Source organism: Palaemon carinicauda, chromosome 11, assembly GCF_036898095.1.
Source record: "Palaemon carinicauda isolate YSFRI2023 chromosome 11, ASM3689809v2, whole genome shotgun sequence".
Lineage (NCBI taxonomy): Eukaryota > Metazoa > Arthropoda > Malacostraca > Decapoda > Palaemonidae > Palaemon > Palaemon carinicauda.
The window spans coordinates 51,128,298-51,152,575 of NC_090735.1; the positions used below are offsets into that span (position 1 = coordinate 51,128,298).

The 24,278-nt window shown below is 43.7% G+C and overlaps 2 long non-coding RNA genes across 2 annotated transcripts in view; one reads left to right on the plus strand and one right to left on the minus strand.

Annotated features, from left to right (window-relative positions):
• LOC137649686 (uncharacterized) overlaps positions 1 to 6,043 on the plus strand; it is a 46,374-nt gene extending 40,331 nt beyond the window's left edge. The window contains exon 3 of the long non-coding RNA XR_011045821.1: positions 5,886 to 6,043. This is a non-coding gene — a long non-coding RNA (uncharacterized lncRNA). The remainder of the gene's footprint in view (positions 1 to 5,885) is intronic.
• The window catches only part of LOC137650014 (uncharacterized), a 467,050-nt gene that overhangs the window by 365,079 nt on the left and 77,693 nt on the right, over positions 1 to 24,278 (minus strand). The gene's annotated exons all lie outside the window — the stretch shown is intronic.

The following is a 24,278-nucleotide window of genomic DNA, read 5'->3' on the forward strand; positions in this document are numbered from 1 at the left end:
GGCCTGCCTGTCCCTGATATATCATACTCTTGTAAAATTTATATAAAATCCCAAGCAGCCTGGAATGGGATTTTGCATGATCTTTTGTGCTTGAATTGGTCACTATTATATAGCAGTGTAGATCCTGTTGTCCCTTTGAATGAGAATCTAGTCAACATAATTGATAGGCTTATCCCTTCTCGTGTGCTAAGGTACCGAGTGAAGGACAAACCGTGGTTCAGTGATGATTGTAGACGTGCTTATTTGGAGAAGCAGGAGGCCTATCATCTTTGGAAGGGTAACAGATCAGATTTTACCTGGAACAACTACACTCAGCTTAGAGCTTTTGCTCAGAGAGTTTATGCCTCAACTGAAAAGGAGTAAAATTTAACCATAAAAGAAACCCTTTCTGATACAACTCAGGAACATAAATGGTGGTCTACCCTTAAATCTGCACTCTTTGGTGTAGATGCAACAGTTCCTCCTTTACTCAAACCAGATGGCTCAGTGACTCACTGACTCACTGTCCAAAGGAAAAGGCAACCCTTTTGGCTGATGTTTTTGACAGTAAACAGAGTAATGACAAACTTGAACTTCCTCATTCCTGTTTTCCTGAGGCTAAACTAACTAGTTTAGCTTTTCGATCTCGTGAGATTAAAGCTCTGTTGATAGACCTTGATGCTTATGGAGGTGTAGACCCAAATGGTATTTTTCCCTTGTTTTTGATAAAGACAGCAGATTTCTTAGCTCCAAAGTTATCTGTTATTTTGCGCAAGTTAGTAAGAAGAGGAGCTGCTAGCACTTGTTGGAGAATTGGTAATGTTACTCCTCATGTAAATGTGTTTCTGGTAGCTCAAGTCCCACTAATTACCTCCCAATTTCCATACCTGCCATATTATCTAAAGTTTTTGAATGTCTTCTGGCAAAATGTCTTAATAGGTTTGCTGAAGGTAATCATCTACTCCCTAGTTTCCAATTTGGTTTTCGTAAAGGCCTTGGAGCATGTGATGCCCTTCTTACAATCTCCAATGCTCTACAGAAATCCCTTTATTGTGGTCAGGAAGTTCGTATGATTGGCCTTGATTTTAGTGCTGCCTTTGACCGTATTAATCATGAGGCCCTTGTTTTCAAACTCAAACAGTTGGGAGTGGGTGGGATCTTCAGGAACAGGCCATCAGACTCTTCTTGCCCAGCATACTCGTCCCGTCAGCAAGATTCGTCTTGCCCAACAGACTCGTCCCATCAGCAAGATTCGTCTTGCCCAACAGACTCATCCCGTCAGCAAGATTCGTCTTGCCCAACAGACTCGTCGGTTAGCAAGATTCGTCTTGCCCAACAGACTTCATGCTAAGTCGACTTATCTACAACTCCTGACGGAGATCCCGAGAAAACCCCCTCAGCGACTCTAAACAACCACGTGTGAACATCTTTCACAAAGCAGTAGCTTTGCTGCAACTTCATGCTTGGAGACAATACAACTCCTCCTCTCTCAGGGAGTTTCTCCTTCAACAGGTAGCAAATGGATAGATCTTTGGCTTGGGCCAATCCAGGCTAAGTGGACTGTAAGTTAGTATCATAGAAGGGGTATCCCTCCCCTTGATACCACTATGCCAGCATTAGGGGTGTTCTTCGGTTACCTTCGGAAGGAAAGGTTACCGCTAGTCCTTGAGCCTCATCTTCAGACCGGAAGAAATTAACCTTTCTCCGCATTGACATTACCCCTCATACAGAGTTTCGAGCCGACGGACCCTTAGTTGGAAAGGAAACCTCGTTCCAGGACTCCAAGCTACAGAGGTCTCCTGACCTTGATGACAGGTTTTCCGCTTGTGTTGGCTTCTGCCAAGAGAGTCGGCGAACCCCATAGGACACCCTTAATGTCTCATTCACGACGATGGGCCAAGTAATGCTCAGCCTGGTTTCTGGCAGCTCAGTTCCCAGAATCTGAACCCTTTGGTCTGGGAGTCCTTCGCAACATCACCAATGATCCTGATCAATAGTTACCGTGCCAAATGGAAACTGGAGGCTCTTCCTCAAGGAAACAACAAGAGCTCGCCCCGAGTGTCAACACACTTTCATCAGCAAGGGGGAGGGCAAGAGGAGGATTACGAAGAACATATCTGCCTGGATTCATAAGGTCATGGACCTAGCACTGAATCCAGATCCTTATCTGACACTTCGACCCAGAGCACATGACATCAGGCATTGCTACGTCCGTGGCTTTCAAATGAAACTACTCTGTGGCGCAGGTTCTTCAAGCTGGCATTTAGAAGCGTCAAACAACATTCACCGCCCACTATCTGCAAGACGTAACCCACAGGAGACTCGATACGTTTACTATCGGTCCTGTGGTGGCTGCTCAACAACTGGTTCAACTCCTGAAGCTCCTTTGATGGACAAGTAGCAGGATGTTGAGGGCATTGCTTACCTAGTTTTAATCTGAGTGGATGAATAAGAATGAATGGCTCTTTCTTTTCTTCATCCTCCCTTCTTGGGGAAATTAGTGTTTAGGGTCCTTTGCACAGCTGACCTTAACCAACTGCAGGTAAACCATTCATTATGTTTGAGTGGAACCTGAAAAACCTATATTTAGAGGAGGAAGCGTCTCAGATGCTTGCCAAGGTCGCCATAGAGGAGGTTCTAGACAGGTCTTCAAGGGGTTTTTGGCACTGTTTTTTGGTAAAGAAGTTGAGAAGAGTGCTGGAGACCTGTCATAGATCTTTCATACTTGAACCAGTTTGTACTCCAAACCGGGTTCAAGATGGGACTTGAGCACAGTCCTTCAGACCATCAGGTTCCAGCCATCACAGATCCAGAAAGTTTTGAGATTCCTTTTCAGTGACAAGATCTACCACTTCAAGGTGCTGTGCTTCAGACTGGCCACAGCACTTCAAGACTTTATTCGTGTATTTCCCCTGGTCTCGGCTTAAGCTGACACCAGACTCCTGAATATCTGGACGACTGGCTTCTCCTAGAAGACTCAAATTCAGAGCTTTAATTCCACAGGTATCTCCTCTATTCTTGCTGTGACTTGGAGATCCAATCGAAGTCCAAGCTCGAACCTCAGCATCATCTTCGTTACCTAGGCATGAATTTAGACTTGTGCCAAGCCAGAGCATATCCAATGTCAGAGTACTAAGACCCAGACTAGTGGCAGTTTCCTGTCTTAAAAGGCAAGCTTTTCCAGCTCACTTTTGGCAGACACACATATGCCATCTCACCTCCCTAGAGAATTTAGTTCCCTTCGGGAGGATGCACTTTCGCTTACTACAATGAACATTAAAACACCGGTAGTCACAAGTTTCAGACCCACCTGCAGCTCTACTGAAAGTCCCTTGAGAACTGAGAATAGATCTCCAGTGGTGGTTGAGAGAGAACTTGTTAGCGAGAACTGTACTCCAAACTGCTCCTCCAGAGTTTCTTCTCTTCACAGATGCCTCATGCCAATGCTGAGGAGCTCATTTATGTTACAAACAAATTTCAGGGATATGCTCCCAAGAAGACAAGACCTTCCATATGAACTACCTATTAGTGAAAGCGGTATATACGTAGCATTCTTCCATTTTTCAGAAACAATAAAAAGCCTCTTAGATGAGTTGATAAGTGACAAATCGACTGAGTGACCTACGTCTACAAACAATGAGACTCATTTTCCCACCTGCTATACCGTCTTGCAGTGGGTGTGCATTACTAGGCATAAATAATCTTGGTTTTCCTTTCTGCCTGCTTTATCCTCGGAAAGGGAACATGAGGGCAGACAATCTAGGCCAACTGGGGACGACAGTTGGATTAGAATAGTCTTTGCTTCCTCAATTGATGGCGAGTCTTTTTGACTCTGGGGTTTCCTGACATTGGACATGTTCACCACCCAGCTAAACAACAAACTCCCGGTGTATTGTTCTCCAGTCCCAGATTCAACAGTGGCAATGGAGGACATTTGAACACCAGTGGGATAGGATGGGCTTTTATGCCTTCGCCCCATTGTGCCTTATTCATCATGTACTGAACAAAGTAAGGGTTTCGGAAAATGTGACAGTAACGTCTCATGTGAAAAAGCTTCATTACATAGACCACTGCCTGTCTCATCACAGATGAAGTTTATCCAACTCCTATGCTGAAAGAGACTTTTCGAGACCAGCTGTGAAGCAACTTTCGGGATACCTCCCTAAGTCCTCCGCAGCGTTTTATCAAGCAAAGTGATCCCTTTTCTGTGATTGGTGTTGTAGGAGGAGTATTGCTTCACTCTAGGCCACTACAGGAATTCTCTAATCTCAGATTTACTTGTGCTCCTACAACAGGAGAAGTCTCTCTGTCACATTGGTTAAAAGGCTATTGTTCAGCCTTAAGCTATGTATTTATATTGAAGGGAATCTCTTCTCTTCATGGAAACTGTCAGTTCTGATTGAAAGCTTTTGAGCAGACCTGCCCACCTTACGAACTAAATCCCCCAGCATGGAGTCTATTAAAGTTTTAAGGTCCCTCAAGATGGCACCTTATGTCTAGGATATCATGATTATATAACTGGGTTAGGGCTAAGTAGATGGCCGTTGGACTTCCTCCCAGCTCAGGAAAATTCAACTTAGAAATGATAAGGGTTTGTATTTGTGTAGGAACAAACTACTAATTTTCAAAACTATTGTATTTTTCCTAGCTATACAAACACGGGTATATTTTTATGTCCTGCCTCATCCAACCCTAAAGTCTTAACTAGAAGAGTGACCAGCTTTGCTGAGGCTGCAGCACTTACCCGCTGCATGGGTGAACAGCTGATAACCAGACATTGTTACCTTTATAAATGACTCGGGTGTGTCTAGCTAGGAAATATACAAATTCTGTTGAAAAATTTAGTTTACAGTACATGTATGTCATACCATTAATGAGTTTGCTGTTTTTGATAGTAAAGCAAGGCTAATGGGATAGAAAAATATCTCTGGAAAGAATTTATATAGTGGATAACACAATTGTTCCTCTTCATTAACAAACAGTAAGATTGAACTACAGTGAAATCAGACTATGGGTGAAATCCTAAGTCCAAATAATTGTAAAGTAAAGTCTTATGCATTTAGATTAATGTACAGTTACTGTTGAAACTTGCTTAAGTGATTTTATCAGTAATTTTTTTTATGATTAAAGAGTTAGTATTGAAAACTGTTCAATTGCTCTCATCAATACAAAGTGTCTTTATAGATGGTAAAATCGATGTAAATAAATTACAGTACTGTACTGCTTTATAGTCCATATACAATTGTCACTAGCAGCTTTGTGCAATTTAACCATGACATAAGTTTGATGGCTTTGACTGCATCTTATATTACAGAATGTGTAATTAGTAAGCATTATTAAAGAAACCAAATGTCCTCTATTACTAGAGTGAACTAAATGTCTTGGTTTTCATTAAATGCTGTACCAATGAAGTAATGATTCCAAGCATGGCATATCTATTGAATTATGGTCTATAAACAATACCGTAGTACTGTTAAAGCATTTCATATTACTGGGTAATCATATAGCATAGTATGCAGGAAGTGATTTTCCATACTTTATTATATTCCTTATATGAAATACAGTAATCTATAAGGAAGATTATTAAAAATCCGCAGCTAATTGGATGATGATGAAAATAATTTCTCAAAATGGTTTCTTGGAATCTGGAAGCATTAAATGGACTCTACATTCAGTGTACATTGTTCTTATAATGCATATACAGTATTCTAAAGTAACCAATACTAGAGACTTACATGAAAGATGGTTCTTACTAAGAATTTACAATGATTTTCTTCTTAACTTATTACCAACATTGCCTAATTTGATGTCATATTTAGGTACAGTACAAATAATTCATTTAATTCATATATATATTTTATCAACAATTTTGTTATGATTGTTGTAATTCTTTTCTCTTCTTCTAGAATATAACTTCAAATGAAATTCAGGAGGACCAAAGTTTTCATTAATAAAATTTTTGCAAAGAATTAACATAATGCTACTAGTTTTTTTTTGTCTCGATACGACCACCACTCAAGACCAAATACTGTATTTAATGTTATTGTAAAAAAAAAGTGGATATTATTGGTAAGCAAAATTCAGTTTTCTTATCCAGGTATTTTGCTGATTGCTACTCTCTCTCTCTCTCTCTCTCTCTCTCTCTCTCTCTCTCTCTCTCTCTCTCTCTCTCTCTCTCTCTCTCTCTCTCTTATATATATATATATATATATATATATATATATATATATATATATATATATATATATATATATATATATATATATATGTACAGTAATACCTTGAGATCCGAGCGACCCAACATCCGAGAAAATTGAGATACGAGTAGAGTTCCGAGCAAATTTTTATTCTGAGATACGAGGAAAAATTTGAGATATGAGAAAAATTTGAGATACGTGGTACAGTAGTTCCCTATGCGGCCGCCAGGTGGCTACGTGTGTGAGAGGCTGCTCACCAGGACAGCATCACTCGGTCTTTCCCGTCAGATCTCCGTCCTGTAAAGTTATATCCGAGCATCGGCGGTATTGTTTGCTTTTTTTACGTTTTTTTTTTCGTGAATCGGTGTATAATTCATTAAATAAACAATGGGTCCAAAGCAAGCTAGCACAAACAAGGGTAGTGAGAAGAAATAGCGTATGATGACAGTGGAGATGAAGCATGAAATAATCACAAGACATGAGAGTGGCGTAAGAGTGACATGAGCTGGCGCGCATTATGAGAGGAGAATTGCCAGCCGGACAATTGCCAGTATGGACGATTGCCAACCGGAAAATTGCCAGCCGGACAATTGCCATCGATATATTATTATTGAATGGTTTTCTATCTGTTTTTTAATTGGTCATTGCTTTCTTTTTATGTTTGATAAGATGGATAGCCTTTGCTTAAACTCTGTTAAGAACATATTAAATAGAGGAAAAATAGGTAAATCAAATTTATCGAAAATAGTTTTAAGAAAAATTTATTTACAAAACACATATATAACACTTTTAGCATACTTTAAAAAATATGTACATTATAACCAATAGATCTAAGAAAGGTGATTTTATCGTCAGGATTATAGAGGCTGATTATCTGCTTTAAAATCTTGTTGATCTTATATTTTGTGTTTGTAGGTCTCTCATCTCCTCTTTCCATTTGAATCACTTTTGTTTGCGACAAAACCTCCTCTTTCATGAGACAATTTATAAGTTTCCAAATATGAGGGTGTTGTTCAGCATTATTTGATAAAGCACTGTGGAATCCTTAGATACTGCTGTTCGTTCGTGGCATACACATTTGAGTTCTTACGTGCATATTCCAAATCGAAATTAGAAATAATGGACTGGCTCTTCTACGGTTTCCGTCTCTTCCTCTCATCACTCCTATGTAAGTAACTTCAAAACAAGCTGCCCAGTTTCTATACCTCCTTGAATGATCCAACCCAACTTAAGTAGCAAATATCAGAATATGATTATGGTCTTCAGCTCCCGAATCATACTGCAAAAACTTTTCTCTAGATGAAAGATGTTGAAAATTTGTTGGAATGCAAAAACCGATCCTTTCCCTAGGGATTGCTGGAGCACTTATAGTTTGTTGCCTCCATCGACGAACATTTCTTAGATGCTGGATGTTTTGCACTTCAGCCCATGAGCAGGTATGCAATGTCGAAAAGCAGCTTACAACTAATGATCTTGTGGTGGAATTATTCGATGCAACTTCATCTTTTAACTTTGCAACAGTACTCTTAGCATCAACAGTACTTTTAGATACTTCATGATTATGTTCGTCGGTAGTTTTTATCAACTCGAAGTTTTCTGATTTTGATTCTGTGTGCACTCTAGCTTTACACGAGTTTTGTTTTCTTTTTGCACATTCCCAGTAGATTACGGACCTATCGCTATTAGATCCATTTTTATGGTACATATACTGTAGAGCATCAACGAGAATATCTTTGCCACGCTCACTTTTGATGGAAGTATACAAATAAAAATGTTCACTACTGAAGTTTGGAAGTAGAAATATTTACAAAAAATTCTGAAGTTTGGAAGTAAATAATACAGAAAGAAATATTTACAAAAATATCTAACCAGGGAAATCACCTAGGACCGAAAATAATTAAGCATGGAAACTGTCCGGCTGGTAATTGTCCCACTGGCAATTATCCGCATGGCACTGAAACTGGCAATTATCTGAATGGCAATTGTCCGGCTGGCTATTGTCGTCCTGGCAATTGTCCTAGAACCATCAACTATATGTACCATCCTCAACCAGAAGGATGCTATAAAGAGCACCAAGCCTTCCAAGGGATTAACCATCCTTTCCAAGCTGCGTAGTGATATTCACGACGAGATGGAGAGGCTTCTTTTGATCTGGATAAAGGAGAAACAGTTGGTGGGAGATAGTGTGACCGAGACAATCATATGTGAGAAGGCCAGTCGAATCTATGATGACTTGAAAGGGAATCAAGCAGCCGAGAAAGGCGAGACTTCAACGCCAGCGGAAACCTTCGAAGCCAGTCGTGGCTGGCTGGATAATTTCAAGAAACGGACTGGGATACACTGTTGTGAGGCATGGGGAAGCAGCAAGTTCCGACGCGAATGCCGCGGCAGACTTTGTCACAACCTTTGCCTCTGTTATTGCCCAACATGGCTTCATCCCCCAACAAGTCTTCAACTTAAATGAAACTGGGCTTTTCTAGAAGAAGATGCCCAGGAGGACTTTCATCATGGCAGGGGAGAAGAGACTACCAGACCATAAACCCATGAAGGACCGGTTAACTCTAGCCTTATGTGCCAACGCCAGCGGTGACTGTAAGGTCAAGCCACTGCTAGTGTACCACTCTGAAAACCCACCTGATTTTTTTAAGAGCCAAAGGATCTTGAAAGGAAAACTGCAAGTGATGTGGTGCGCTAATGCTAAGGCTTGGGTTTCAAGGCATTTCTTCACAGAATGGGTTAATCTGTGCTTTGGTTCGGCAGTAATGCCCCTGGTCACCCTCCTGGTCTCGAAGAGGACATTCTTGATGAATTCAGGTTCATCAAGGTCCTTTATCTCTCACGCAACATCACGCCACTCCTCCAGCCCGTGGACCAACCAGTTATTTCCAACTTTAAAAAACTGTACACGAAGCATTTGTTGAAGAAATGCTCCGATATCGCAGACAACACCAATCTCACCCTTTGGGAATTTTGGAAGGAACATTTCAACATCGTGCATTGTTTGAAAATTATTGACAATGCATGGCAGGGTGTCACAAGTCGAACTCTTAATTGAGCGTGGAAGAAATTATGGCCAGCTTCCGTCGCTGAGAGGGACGTTGAAGGGTTCGATACGACAGACCCCGATGACCCCGAACCTGTTGTGATGGAAGAAATTGTGTCTCTTGGAAAGTCCCTGTTGCTGGAGGTAGGCGAGGAAGACGTGAACAACCTTGTCAAAGAGCATCAGGAAGAGCTCACGACACAGGAATTGATCGAACTCCCAGAGATGCTACATTCAGAGGTGTTGTAGGAGCTCAATAGGGAGGGGGAGGTGGAAGACGAGGCCCGCCTTTCTATGACAGAAATCAAAGACATGTTAGCGAAGTGGCAGGAGTTTTCTAATTTTATGGAAAAGAGGCATCCGTACAAGCTGGCGAGTGGTCGTGCGTTAGACTTGTGTGACGACACTTCCATGCGTCATTTTCGCAGAATTTTGAAGGGGAGACAAAAGCAAACATCCCTAGATAGGTTCCTTTTAAAAAGGCCGACAAAAAGTGCAGGTTAAAGCGAGGCAAAAAGAGACAAGTCGGAAGAAGAAAAGTAAGAAAATGAAAATGAAAACAAAATGTAGAATTAAGTTTAGTGTAACGTAAGATTAACATTTTATTTTCAAGTGTGTGTACAGTAAGCTAATTTCATTTAAGTTAAACTTAAAGTTGAATTTCATTCAAGTTGAATTTCATTCAAGTTGAATTTAAAGTTAAGATTGTTACGTAGTGTTACAAAAGGCAAGGAAAAGGTGGGCTGAATATTTTGAAAGTTTACTGAATGTTGAGGATAATAGGAAGGCAGATATAATTGCTGTTGCATATGTTCAGGTGCTGGTGATGGGAGATGAGAATGAGAGAAAGATTACAATAGAGGAAGGGAAGAGAGCACTAGATGAAACGAGAGTAGGAAAAGCATCTGGTACGGATGGTGTGAGAGCTGAGATATTAAAGGAAGGGGGTGTGACTGTACTTGAATGGATTGTGTTGTCAATGGTACTAGTAGATTGGGTTTGTGCATGCATTGTACCACTATACAAGGGTAAGGGAGATGTGCATGAGTGTTGTAATTCAAGAGGTATTAGTTTGTTGAGTGTAGTTGGAAAAGTGTATGGTAGATTACTGATTAATAGGATTAAAGATAAAACAGAGAATGCAATCTTAGAAGTACAGGGTGGTTTTAGAAGAGGTAGTGGTTGTATGAATCAGATTTTTATAGTTAGGCAGATATGCGAGAAATATTTAGCAAAAGGTAAGGAGGTGTATGTTGCATTAATGGATCTGGAGAAAAACGTATGATAGAGTTGATAGGGAAGCAATGTGGAATGGGATGAGGTTATATGGAGTTGGTGGATAGTTGTTGCAAGCAGTGAAAAGTTTCTACAAAGGTAGTAAAGCATATATACGGATAGGAAATGAAGTGAGCAATTGGTTTTCGGTGAGAGTGGGGCTGAGACAGGAATGTGTGATGTCGCCATGGTTGTTTAACTTGTATGTTGATGGAGTGGTGAGAGAGGTGAATGCTCGAGTGCTTGGACGAGGATTAAAACTGGTAGACGAGAATGACCATGAATGGAGGTAAATCAGGTGTTGTTTGCTGATGATACTGTACTGGTTGCAGACACAGAAGAGAAGCTTGACCGACTAGTGACAGAATTTGGAAGGGTGTGTGAGAGAAGGAAGTTGAGAGTTAATGTGGGTAAGAGTAAGGTTTTGAGATGTACGAGAAGGGAAGGTGGTGCAAGGTCGAATGTCATGTTGAATGGAGGTGGATCAGTTTAAGTACTTGGGGTATGTTGTTGCAGCAAATGGTGGAGTGGAAGCAGATATACGTCAGAGAGTGAATGAAGATTGCAAAGTGTTTGGGGCAGTTAAGGGAGTAGTAAAAAATAGAAGGTTTGGCATGAATGTAAAGAGAGATCTATATGAGAAAGTGATTTTACCAACTGTGATGTATGGATCGGAGTTGTGGGGAATGAAAGTGACGGAGAGACAGAAATTGAATGGGTTTGAGGAGTATGACAGGTGTATCTCGAGTAGATAGGGTTAGGAACGAAGTGGTGAGGGTGAGAACGGGTGTAAGAAATGAGTTAGCAGCTAGATTGGATATGAATGTGTTGAGGTGGTTTGGCCTTGTTGAGAGAATGGAAAATGGCTGTCTGCTAAAGAAGGTGATGAATGCAAGAGTTGATGGGAGAAGTACAAGTGGAAGGCCAAGGTTTAGGTGGATGGATGGAGTGAAGAAAGCTCTGGGTGATAGAAGGATAGATGTGAGAGGGGCAAGAGAGCGTGCTAGAAATAGGAATGAATGGCGAGCGATTGTGAGGCAGTTCCGGTAGGCCCTGCTGCTTCCTCCGGTGCCTTAGATGACCGCGGAGGTAGCAGCAGTAGGGGATTCAGCATTATGAAGCTTCATCTGTTGTGGATAACGGGAGAGGGTGGGCTATGGCACCCTAGCAGTACCAGCTGAACTCTGTTGAGTCCCTTGTCAGGCTGGGTGGAACGTAGAGAGTAGAGGTCCCCTTTTTGTTTTGTTTCATTTGCTGATGTCGACTACTCCCCAAAATTGGGGGAAGTGCCTTGGTATAGGTGTGTGATGTACAAAAGTGTTGCGTACCGAATGTGTTGCCGTTAAGTCTCTCTCCTCCCTGTCCTCTCTCCCTCCTCCTCCTCCTCCTCCTTCTCCTCCTCCTCCTCTTCCTCTGTACACACCACCATTAGCCGCTACCGTCTGTCTCGAATGTAAGAACTCCATAATAATGTTACATTTCATAGCCAGTTCATAGCCATTTGTTATTTTGTTAGCATAGGATGTTGATTACAACCACTAAAAACGTTTTTCCTCTGTAATATACTGTTTTTAGGGTTTTTTTCAGAGGGTGAGAACGGATTAATTTGTTTTTAGTTATTTTATATGAAAAAAAAATTAATCTGAGATACGAGAAAATTGAAATACGAGCTCGGCCCGGAACGGATTAAACTCGTACCTCAAGGTATTACTGTATATATATATATATATATATATATATATATATATATATATATATATATATATATATATATATATATATATATATATATATAACGGATTCGTCACCCTCATAAACTAACCGCCTAAGTCATTTTCTCCACTTGTTGGGAAATAAAAAAGAAAACCTCATTTCCTAAGTCTTTATATCATCGTGGTGAGCGTCAATTAACAAATTCTTATTCACAAATTCTTCTATTAAGAATTTGTGAATTGAAACTCAAGACAATGATATAAAGAATTAGGAAATGAGGTTTCTTTTTGATTTCTCAACAAGTGGAGAAAATGACTTAGGCTGTTAGTTTATGAGGGTGACGATATGCTGAGTCGCATAGCATAAATGATTTAATTCCTTTGAAATTATAAGTAAAGTAAAAGACCTTGCATATGTTTTTAGGGGGGGGGGCAGACTGGTTATAAACCCCCATCTTTCAAGCTAGAGTCACTCCCCTTTTCCCCATTCATCACTCCTCTGTGTAGCATAAGTTAAGTGTTTTAAGTAACACTTTTTTTTTTTTTTTTTGTTCAAGGTATTTAATCAAATATTCATACTTTCTTTGGTGAATCATTCCTTTGTGACGGAAGACTAATGTGTTTTGCTTCTATAGTGGTTTAACCCTTAAATGATTCCTGAAAATTAGAATGTTTATACAATACCTGTAATAATATTGCACAAAAACTTTGATAATCTAGGATGCAAAATTAAAATTTCTTTCACAATACTGACTGGACAAAATATATTTCATCAAATATTTTTATAAAAAATGCTGTCCCCTTAAATTCCACTCAATGCTTTTGTATCCTTTTATCACCTTGGATGTTTCAGTATACTGTACTGCCTTCTTTTATATGCTGTCTCTTTAAGATGGGATTCATCTTAAGTGATGGTGAGTAACATTTGCATCAAACATCAAAAAATTTGTCCACCCTGTTTCATTGTGTTGCCTACACCTTCTTTCTCAGTCTTGCCTGCGCCCTCTATCTCTTGCTTGCCTGCACCTTCTATCTCTTGCTTGCCTGCACCTTCTATCTCTTGCTTGCCTGCACCTTCTATCTCTTGCTTGCCTGCACCCTCTTTCTCTGTCTTGCCTGCATACTCTTTCTCAGTCTGGCCTACAAACTCTCTGTCTTGTCTGCACTCTCTTTCTCAGTCTTGCCTGCACCTTCTTTCTCTGTCTTGCCAGCATCCTCTTTCTCTGTCTTAACTGTATCCTCTTTCTCTGTCTTGTCTGCATCCTATTTTTCAGCCTGGTAGGCACCCTCTTTCTTAATCTTGCCTGCACACTTTCTCTGTGTTGGCTGCACCTTCCTTCTCTCTGTTGTCTGCACCCCCTTTATCTGTCTTGCTTGCACCCTCTTTCTCTTTCTTGTCCACACCCTCTTTCTCTTTCTTGTCCACGCCCCCTTTCTCTGTCTTGCCTGCAGCCTCTTTCTCTGTCTTGCCTGCACCCTTTTTCTGTCTTGCTTGCACCCTCTTTCTGTTATCTGCACCCTTTTTCTATGTTTTGCCTGCACCCTCCTTTTCTGTCTTTTCTACACCCTCTTTCTCTTTCTTGTCCACATCCTCTTTCTCTGTCTTGTTTGCACATTCTTTCTCTGTCTTGCCTGCACCCTCTTTCTCTGTCTTGCTTGCACCCTCTTCCTCTATCTTGAAAGCACCCTCTTCCTCTGTCATGACTGCACATTCTTTCTGTCTTGCCTGCACCCTCTTTCTCAGTCTTGAGTGCACCCTCTTTTCTTTGTGTTGCCTGCACCATCTTTCTCAGCTTTACTTCACCCTCTTTCTCAGTCTTGCTTGCACGCTCTCTCTCTGTGTTGCTTGAACCCTCTTTCTCTCTGTTGTCTGCACCCCTTTTCTCTGTCTTGAAAGCACCCTCTTTCTCTGTCATGACTGCAACTTCTTTCTGTCTTGTCTGCCCCCTCTTTCTGTCTTGTCTGCACCCTCTTTCTCTATCTTGCCTTCACCCTCATTCTTTGTCTTGACTTCAACCTTTTTTCTTTGTGTTGCCTACACCCTCTTTCTCCGTCTTGTCTGCACCCTCTTTCTCTGTCTTGCTTGCACCCTCTTTCTCTGTCTTTCCTGTATCCTCTTTCTCTGTCTTGCCTGCATCCTATTTTTCAGCCTGGTAGGCACCCTCTTTCTCAGTCTTGCCTGCACACTTATTCTGTGTTGCCTGCACCTTCCTTCTCTCTGTTGTCTGCACCCTCTTTATCTGTCTTGCTTGCACCCTCTTTTTCTTTCTTGTCCACACCCTCTTTCTCTGTCTTGCCTGCAGCCTCTTTCTCTGTCTTGCCAGCACCCTCTTTCTCTGTCTTGCCTGCACCCTCTTTCTCTGTCTAGCTTGCACCCTCATTCTCTCTGTTGTCTGCACCCTTTTTCTATGTCTTGCCTGCACCCTCTTTCTATTTCTTGTCCACACCCTATTTCTCTTTCTTGTCCACACCCTCTTTCTCTGTCTTGTTTGCACCCTCTTTCTCTGTCTTGTTTACACCCTCTTTCTCTGTCTTGTTTGCACCCTCTTTCTCTGTCTTGCTTGCACCCTCTTTCTCTGTCATGACTGCACATTCTTTTCTTTGTGTTGCCTTCACCATCTTTCTCAGCTTTACTTCACCCTCTTTCTCAATCTTGCCTGCACCCTCTTTCTCTGTCTTGACTGCACCCTCTTTTCTTTGTGTTGCCTGCACCATCTTTCTCAGCTTTACTTCACCCTCTTTCTCAGTCTTGCTTGAACCCTCTTTCTCTGTGTTGCTTGAACCCTCTTTCTCTCTGTTGTCTCCACCCCTTTTCTCTGTCTTGAAAGCACCCTCTTTCTCTGTCATGACTGCACCTTCTTTCTGTCTTGTCTGCTCCCTCTTTCTCTGTCTTGCCTGCACCCTCATTCTTTGTCTTGACTGCACCCTTTTTTCTTTTTGTTGCCTACACCCTCTTTCTCTGTCTTGTCTGCACCCTCTTTCTGTCTTGCTTGCACCCTCTTTCTCTATCTTGCTTGCACCCTCTTTCTCTATCTTGCTTGCACCCTCTTTCTCTGTCTTCCCTGCACCCTCTTTGTATTGCTTGCACCTATTTTCTCAGTTTTGCTTCACCCTCTTTCTCGGTCTTGCTTGCACCCTCTTTCTGTCTTGCTTGCACCGTTTTTCAATGTCTTCCCTACATCCGCTTTCTCTGTCGTGACTGCACCCTCTTTCTTTGTGTTGCTTGCACTTGTTTTCTCAGTTTTGCTTCACCCTCTTTCTCGGTCTTAATTGCACCCTCTTTCTCTGGTTTGCTTGAACATTCTTCTCAGTCATGACTGCCCCCTCTTTTACTGTCATGTTTGCACCCCCTTTCTCTGTCGTGCTTGGACCTTCTTTCTGTCTTCCCTGCACCCTCTTTCTATGTTGTGACTGCACCCTCTTTCTTTGTATTGCTTGCACCTATTTTCTCAGTGTTGCTTCACTCTCTTTCTCGGTCTTGCTTGTATCCTCTTTCTCTGTCTTGCTTGAACCTTCTCCTCTGTCGTGACTGCACCATCTTTTTCTGTCTTGCTTGCACCCTCTTTCTCTGTCTTACTCGCACCCTTTCTCTCTCTTCCTCTCACCCTCTTTCTCTCTCCTCCTCTCACCCTCTTTCTCTCTCCTCCTCTCACCCTCTTTCTATGTTGTGACTGCACCCTCTTTCTTTGTATTGCTTGCACCTATTTTCTCAGTTTTGCATCACCCTCTTTCTCAGTCTTGCCTGCACCCTCTTTCTCTGTCTTGCTTGAACCTTCTTTCTCTGTTATGACTGCACCCTCTTTTTCTGTCGGGACTTCACCCTCTTTCTCTGTCGGGACTGCACCCTCTTTCTCTGTCTGTCTTGACTGCACCTCTCCTCTGTACGTTCCTCCCAGCCTGACAAGGGACTCAACCGAGTTCAGCTGGTACTGCTAGGGTGCCATAGCCCACCCTCCCCCGTTATCCACCACATATGAAGCTTCATAATGCTGAATCGCCTATTGCTGCTACCTCCGCGGTCACCGAAGGCACCGGAGGAAGCAGCAGGGCCTACCGGAACTGCCTCACAATCGCTTGCCATTCATTCCTATTTCTAGCACGCTCTCTTGCCTCTCTCACATCTCTTCCTCTATCTTGCCTGCACCCTCTTTTGCTGTCTTTTCTGCACCCTCTTTTCTCTTTCTTGTCCACACCCTATTTCTCTGTCTTGCTGGCACCCTCTTTCTCTGTCTTCCTGCACCCTCTTTCTCTGTGTTGCCTACATCCTCTTTTTCTGTCTTGCTTGCACCCTTTTTCTCTTTTTGCCCACACGCTCTTTCACTGTCTTTATCTGCACCCTCTTATTTTTATGTTGCCTGCACCTTATTAATTACTTTTACTTGCACCCCCTTTCTCTGCCTTGCCTGCAGCCTCTTTGTCTTGCCCGCAGCCTCTTTCTCTGCCTTGCCTGTGCCCCCTTTCTCTATCTTGCCCGCAGCCTCTTTCTCTGCCATACCTGCACTCTTTCCCTCTCTTCCCTGCACCCTCTTTCCCTCTCTTGACTGCACACTCTTTCTCAGTCTTGCCTGCACCCTCTTTCTCAGTCTTGCCTGCACCCTCTTTCTCTGTTTCGCCTGCACCCTCTTTCTGTGTCTTGCCTACACCCTCTTTCTCTGTCTTGCCTGCACCCTCTTTCTCTGTTTTGGTTGCGCCCTCTTTCTCGGTCTTCCCTGCACCCTATTTTTCTGTCGTCTCAGCACCACATTTCTCTGTGTTGCCTGCACCTTCTTTCTCAGTTCTGCCTGCACTCCTTTTGTCTGTGTTGCCTGCACCCTCTTTATCTGTGTTGCCTACACCTTCTTTCTCTGTGTTGCCTGCACCCTCTTTCTCTGTCTTGCCTACACCCCTTTCTCTGTCTTGCCTGCACCCTCTTTCTTTATGTTGTCTGCATCCCTTTTCTCTCTGATGCCTGCACCCTCTTTCTGTGTCTTGCCTACACCCTCTTTCTATGTCTTGCTTGCACCCTCTTTCTCAGTCGTGCTAGCACCCTCTTGCTCTGTCTAGCTTGCACCCTCGTGCTCTGCCTTGTCTGTCACCTCTTTGTTTTGCGTGCATCTTTTTTTTCTCAGTTTTGCCTGCACCCACTTTGTCTATGTTGCCTGCACCTTCTTTTTTTGTCTTCCTTGTACCCTCTTTCTCTTTTTTGGCCTAAGACACACTTTCTCATTCTTGCCTGCATCCTCTTTCCTTGTGTTGTTTGCACCTTTTTTCTCCGTCTTGCCTGCAGCTTCTTTCTCAGTGTAGCTTGCACCATCTTTCTCTGTGTTGCCTGCACCTTCTTTCTCTGTCTTACTTGCACCCTCCCTCTTTCTCTGTCTTGCCTACACCCCCTTTCTCATTATTACTTGCACCCTCTTTCTCTGTTTTGCCTGTCTTGATTGCGCCCTCTTTATTTGTGTTGCGTGCACCTTTTTTGGGGGGGTTTTGCCTGCACCCCCTTCCTCTGTGTTACTTACTCCCTCTTTCTCTGTCTTTCCTACACCCTCTTTCACTGTCTTGCCTGATCCCTCTTTCTGTCATGCCTACACACACTTTCTCTGTCTTGCCTGCACCCTCTTTCTGACTTGCCTACACCCTCTTTCTCTTTTTTCACAGCTTTTTGATCTGTCTTGTCCGCACCCTCTTTGTGTCTTGTCTATACCCTCTTTCTCTGTCTTTCCCACACCCTCTTTCTCTATCATGCCTTTATCTGTCTTACCCGCAACCTCTTTATCTGTCTTGTCTCCACCCTCTTTCTCTGTCTTGTCTCCACCCTCTTTCTCTGTCTTGTCTCCAAGCTCTTTCTCTGTCTTGACCATACCCTCTTTCTCTGTCTTGACCATACCCTCTTTCTCTGTCTTGACCATACCCTCTTTCTCTGTCTTGACCATACCCTCTTTCTCTGTCTTGACCATACCCTCTTTCTCTGTCTTGACCATACCCTCTTTCTCTGTCTTGACCATACCCTCTTTCTCTGTCTTGCTCACACCCTCTTTCTCTGTCTTTCCCATATCCTCCTTCACTGTGTTATCCATACCCCCTTTCTCTGCTTAGCCTTCATCCTCTTTCTCTGCCTTGTCTACATTCTCTTTCTCTGTTTTGTCCGCGCCTTCTTTCTTTGTCTTGTCTCCACCCTCTTTCCCACACCCTCCTTCTCTGTCTTTCCCACACCTTCTTTCTCTGTAATGCCCACACCCTCTTTCTCAGTCTTGTCTCCACTTTTTTTGTCTATCTTGTCCCCACCCTTTTCCTTTCATCCCTGCATCCTCTTTATCTTCCTTGTCTCCATCCTCTTTTTCTGTCTTGTCCGCAACTTTTTTGTCTGTCTTGTCTCCACCCTCTTTCTCTGTCTTTCCGGAACTCTCTTTCTGTCTTGCCCACATCCTCTTTCTCTTGTCTTTGCTACACCCTCTTACTCTGTCTTGTCTCCACCCTTTTTCTTTGTCTAGCCCACACTCTCTTTGTCTGATCTCCACCTTTTTTTCTCTTTCTTGTCTGCATCCTCTTTCTCTGCCATATTTCCATCCTCATCCTCTGTCTTGCCCACACCTTCTTTCTCTGTTTTGTCTCCACCCTCTTTCGCTGTCTTTCCCCCACCCTCTTTCTCTGTCTTGCCCACATTCACTTTGTCTTATCACCACCCTTTTTCTCTGTCTTGCCCGCATCCTCTTTCTCTGCCATGTTTCCATCCTCTCTCTCTCTCTCTGTCTTGCCCACATCCTCTTACTCTGTCTTGTCTCTGCCCTCTTTCTCTGTCTTGCCCACACCACTTTTCTCTGTCCTGTCTCCATCCTCTCTTTCTCTTGCCCACCCTCTCTTTCTCTGTCTTGTCTCCACCCTTTTTCACTGTCTTGTCTCCACCCTCTTTCTGTCTTGACCGCATCCTCTTTATCTGCCTTGTCTCCATCCTCTTTCTCTGTCTTATCCTCACCTTTTTTCTCTGTCTTGTCTCCACCCGCTTTCTCTGTCTTACCTTCACCCTCTTTTTCTGTCTTACCTACATCCTCTTTCTCTGTTTCCCACACCCTCTTGCTCTGTCTTGTCTCCACCCTCTTTCTCTTTCTTGCCACACTATCTTTGTCTTATCTCCACTCTTTTTCTCTGTCTTGCCCACACACAGTTTGTCTTATCTCCACCCTCTTTCTCTGCCTTGCCCTCACCCTTTCTCTCTGACTTACTAACCCCTTCTCTCTCTGTCTTATGTCCATCCTCTTTCACTGTCTTTCCCACACCCTCTTCCCTGTCTTGCCCACATCCTCTTTCTCTGCCTTGTTTCCATCCCTCTCTCTGTCTTGCCCGCATCCTCCTTCTCTATCTGGTCTCCACCTTCATTATCTGTCTTGCCCACACCTTCTTTCTGGCTTGTCTCCACCCTCTCTCTGTCGTGCCCACACTTTCTTTGTCTTATCTCTAACTTTTTTTTGTGTCTTGCTTGCACAAACTTTCTGTCTTGTCTCCACCCTCTTTCTCTTTTTTGTCTCCACCCTCTTTCTCTTTTTTGTCTCCACCTTCTTTCTATGTCTTTTCCTACATCCCCTTTATCTTACTTGCCCACACCCCCTTTCTCTGTCTTGCCCGCACCTTCTTTCTCTGGCGTGTCTCCACCCCTTTCTCTTTCTTGCCTGCACCCTCTTTCTCTGTCTTGTCTTATCCTCTCTCTATCTTTCCTGCAGTCTCTCTCTCTTTTTTGTCTCCACCCTCATTCTCTGGCTTGCCCAAACCTCCTTTCTCTGTGATGTCTCCACCCTATTTCTCTTTCTTGTCCCCCCCCCCTTTCATTGTCTTTCCTCCATCCTCTCTCTATAAATACCCAAGATGCATCCCAGACCATCCAAGACTGGAAGATGCAAAATACATCGGAAGATGCATTAGCAACTCTCTGGTGGATATACGAGGTGCCTCACACTGAAGGACCTTGGGGAACCCAAACATAGAATAAGGCAATAAGCTAAGGCAATCTCGCCTGCATCTACTTTCTCTGTCTTGTCTCCATCCTTTCTCTATCTTGCCATCACACTCTGTCTTGTCTCCACCCTCTTTCTCTATCTTGCCCGCACTCTCTTGCTTTGTCTATCTCCACCCTCTTTTTCTGTTTTGTCTCCACACTTTCTGTCTTTCCCAGACCCTCTTTCTATGTCGTGTCTCTACCTTTCTCTTTCTTGCCCACACCCTCTTTCTCTGTCTTGCCCGCACCTTCATTCTCTGACGTGTCTCCACCCCTTTCTCTTTCTTGCCCGCACCCTCTTTCTCTGTCTTGTCTTATCCTCTCTCTATCTTTCCTGCAGTCTCTTTCACTTTTTTGTCTCCGCCCTCATTCTCTGGCTTGCCCAAACCTCCTTTCTCTGTGATGTCTCCACACTATTTCTCTTTCTTGCCCGCCCCCCCCCCCTTTCATTGTCTTTCCTCCATCCTCTCTCTATAAATACCCAAGATGCATCCCAGACCATCCAAGACTGGAAGATGCAAAATACATCGGAAGATGCATTAGCAACTCTTTGGTGGATATACGAGGTGCCTCACACTGGAGGACCTTGGGGAACCCAAATATAGAATAAGGCAATAAGCTAAGGCAATCTCTCCTGCATCCTCTTTCTCTGTCTTGTCTCCATCCTTTCTCTATCTTGCCAGCACACACTGTCTTGTCTCCACCCTTTCTCTATCTTGCCAGCACACACTCTGTCTTGTCTCCACCCTCTTTCTCTATCTTGCCCGCACTCTCTTGCTCCACCCTCTTTCTCTGTTTTGTCTCCACACTTTCTCTGTCTTTCCCAGACCCTCTTTCTATGTCGTGTCTCCACCTTTCTCTTTCTTGCCCGCACCCTCTTTCCGTCTTGTCTCCATCCTCTCTCTATCTGGCCCGAACTCTCTTTCTTTGTCTTGTCTCCACCCTTTTTCTCTGTCTTGCCTGCACCCTCTTTCTCAGTGTAGCTTGCACCATCTTTCTCTGTGTTGCCTGCACCTTCTTTCTCTGTCTTACTTGCACCCTCCCTCTTTCTCTGTCTTGCCTACACCCCCTTTCTCATTATTACTTGCACCCTCTTTCTCTGTTTGGCCTGTCTTGATTGCGCCCTCTTGATTTGTGTTGCGTGCACCTTTTTTGGGGGGGTTTTGCCTGCACCACCTTCCTCTATGTTACTTACACCCTCTTTCTCTGTCTTTCCTACACCCTCTTTCTCTGTCTTGCCTGATCCCTCTTTCTGTCTTGCCTACACCCTCTTCCTGTCATGCCTACACACACTTTCTCTGTCTTGTTTGCACCCTCTTTCTGACTTGCCTACACCCTCTTTCTCTCTTTTTTCACAGCTTTTTGATCTGTCTTGTCCGCAACCTCTTTGTGTCTTGTATATACCCTCTTTCTCTGTCTTTCCCACACCCTCTTTCTCTATAATGCCTACGCCGTTTTTCTCTGTCTTACCCGCAACCTCTTTATCTGTCTTACCCGCAACCTCTTTATCTGTCTTGTCTCCACCCTCTTTCTCTGTTTTGTCTCCAACCTCTTTCTCTGTCTTGACCATACCCTCTTTCTCTGTCTTGACCATACCCTCTTTCTCTGTCTCGTCTCCACCCTCTTTCTCTGTCTTGCTCACACCCTCTTTCTCTGTCTTGCCCATATCCTCCTTCACTGTGTTGTCCATACCCCCTTTCTCTGCTTAGCCTGCATCCTCTTTCTCTGCCTTGTCTACATTCTCTTTCTCTGTTTTGTCCGCGCCTTCTTTCTCTGTCTTGTCTCCACCCTCTTTCCCACACCCTCCTTCTCTGTCTTTCCCACACCTTCTTTCTCTGTAATGCCCACACCCTCTTTCTCAGTCTTGTCTCCACTTTTTTTGTCTATCTTGTCCCCACCCTTTTCCTTTCATCCCTGCATCCTCTTTATCTTCCTTGTCTCCATCCTCTTTTCTGTCTTGTCCGCACCTTTTTTTGTCTGTCTTGTCTCCACCCTCTTTCTCAGTCTTTCCCGAACTCTTTCTGTCTTGCGCACATCCTCTTTCTCTGTCTTTGCCACACCCTCTTACTCTGTCTTGTCTCCACCCTTTTTCTTTGTCTAGCCCACATTCTCTTTGTCTGATCTCCACCTTTTTTTCTCTTTCTTGTCTGCATCCTCTTTCTCTGCCATATTTCCATCCTCTTCCTTTGTCTTGCCCACACCTTCTTTTTCTGTTTTGTCTCCACCCTCTTTCAATGTCTTTCCTTCCCCCACCCTCTTTCTCTGTCTTGCCCACATTCACTATGTCTTATCACCACCCTTTTTCTCTGTCTTGCCCGCATCCTCTTTCTCTGCCGTGTTTCCATCCTCTCTCTCTGTCTTGCCCACACCTTCTTTCTGTCTTGTCTCCACCCTCTTTCTTGGTCTTGCCCACACCACTTTTCTCTGTCCTGTCTCCATCCTCTCTTTCTCTTGCCCACCCTCTTTCTCTGTCTTGTCTCCACCCTTTTTCACTGTCTTGTCTCCACCCTCTTTCTGTCTTGACCACATCCTCTTTATCTGCCTTGTCTCCATCCTCTTTCTCTGTCTTATCCTCACCTTTTTTCTCTGTCTTGTCTCCACCCGCTTTCTCTGTCTTACCTTCACCCTCTTTTTCTGTCTTACCTACATCCTCTTTCTCTGTGTTTCCCACACCCTCTTGCTCTGTCTTGTCTCCACCCTCTTTCTCTTTCTTGCCCACACTATCTTTGTCTTATCTCCACTCTTTTTATGTCTTGCCCACACACACTTTGTCTTATCTCCACCCTCTTTCTCTGTCTTGCCCGCACCCTTTCTCTCTGACTTACTAACCCCTTCTCTCTCTGTCTTATGTCCATCCTCTTTCACTGTCTTTCCCACACCCTCTTCCCTGTCTTGCCCACGTCCTCTTTCTCTGCTTTGTTTCCATCCCTCTCTCTGTCTTGCCCGCATGCTCCTTCTCTATCTGGTCTCCACTTTCATTATCTGTCTTGCCCACACCTTCTTTCTAGCTTGTCTCCACCCTCTCTCTGTCGTGCCCACACTTTCTTTGTCTTATCTCTAACTTTTTTCTCTGTCTTGCTTGCACACACTTTCTGTCTTGTCTCCACCCTCTTTCTCTTTTTTGTCTCCACCTTCTTTCTAGGTCTTTTCCCACATCCCCTTTATCTTACTTGCCCACACCCTCTTTCTCTGTCTTGCCCGCACCTTCTCTGACGTGTCTCCACCCCTTTCTCTTTCTTGCCCGCACCCTCTTTCTCTGTCTTGTCTTATCCTCTCTCTATCTTTCCTGCAGTCTCTTTCTCTTTTTTGTCTCCGCCCTCATTCTCTGGCTTGCCCAAACCTCCTTTCTCTGTGATGTCTCCACCCTATTTCTCTTTCTTGCCCGCCCCCCCCCCCTTTCATTGTCTTTCCTCCATCTTCTCTCTATAAATACCCAAGATGCATCCCAGACCATCCAAGACTGGAAGATGCAAAATACATCGGAAGATGCATTAGCAACTCTCTGGTGGATATACGAGGTGCCTCACACTGAAGGACCTTGGGGAACCCAAATATAGAATAAGGCAATAAGCTAAGGCAATCTCTCCTGCATCCTCTTTCTCTGTCTTGTCTCCATCCTTTCTCTATTTTGCCAGCACACTCCCTGTCTTGTCTCCACCCTCTTTCTCTATCTTGCCCGAACTCTCTTGCTTTGTCTATCTCCACCCTCTTTCTCTGTTTTGTCTCCACACTTTCTCTGTCTTTCCCAGACCCTCTTTCTATGTCGTGTCTCCACCTTTCTCTTTCATGCCCGCACCCTCTTTCTCTGTCTTGTCTCCATCCTCTCTCTATCTGGCCCGCACTCTCTTTCTTTGTCTTGTCTCCACCCTTTTTCTCTGTCTTGCCTGCACCCTCTCTCTGTCTTGGTGCCACCCTCTTTCAGTGTCTGGTGCCCTTCCTCTCTCTATTTTGCCCGCACTCTCTTCTCTGTCTTGTCTCCGCCCTCTTTCTCTGCCTCCCCCGCCCCCTCTTTCTCTGTCTTACCCGCCCCCTCTTTCTCTGTCTTGCCCGCCCCCTCTTTCTTTGTTGTGTCTCCATCCTATTTCTCTTTCTTGCTCGCACCTTCTTTT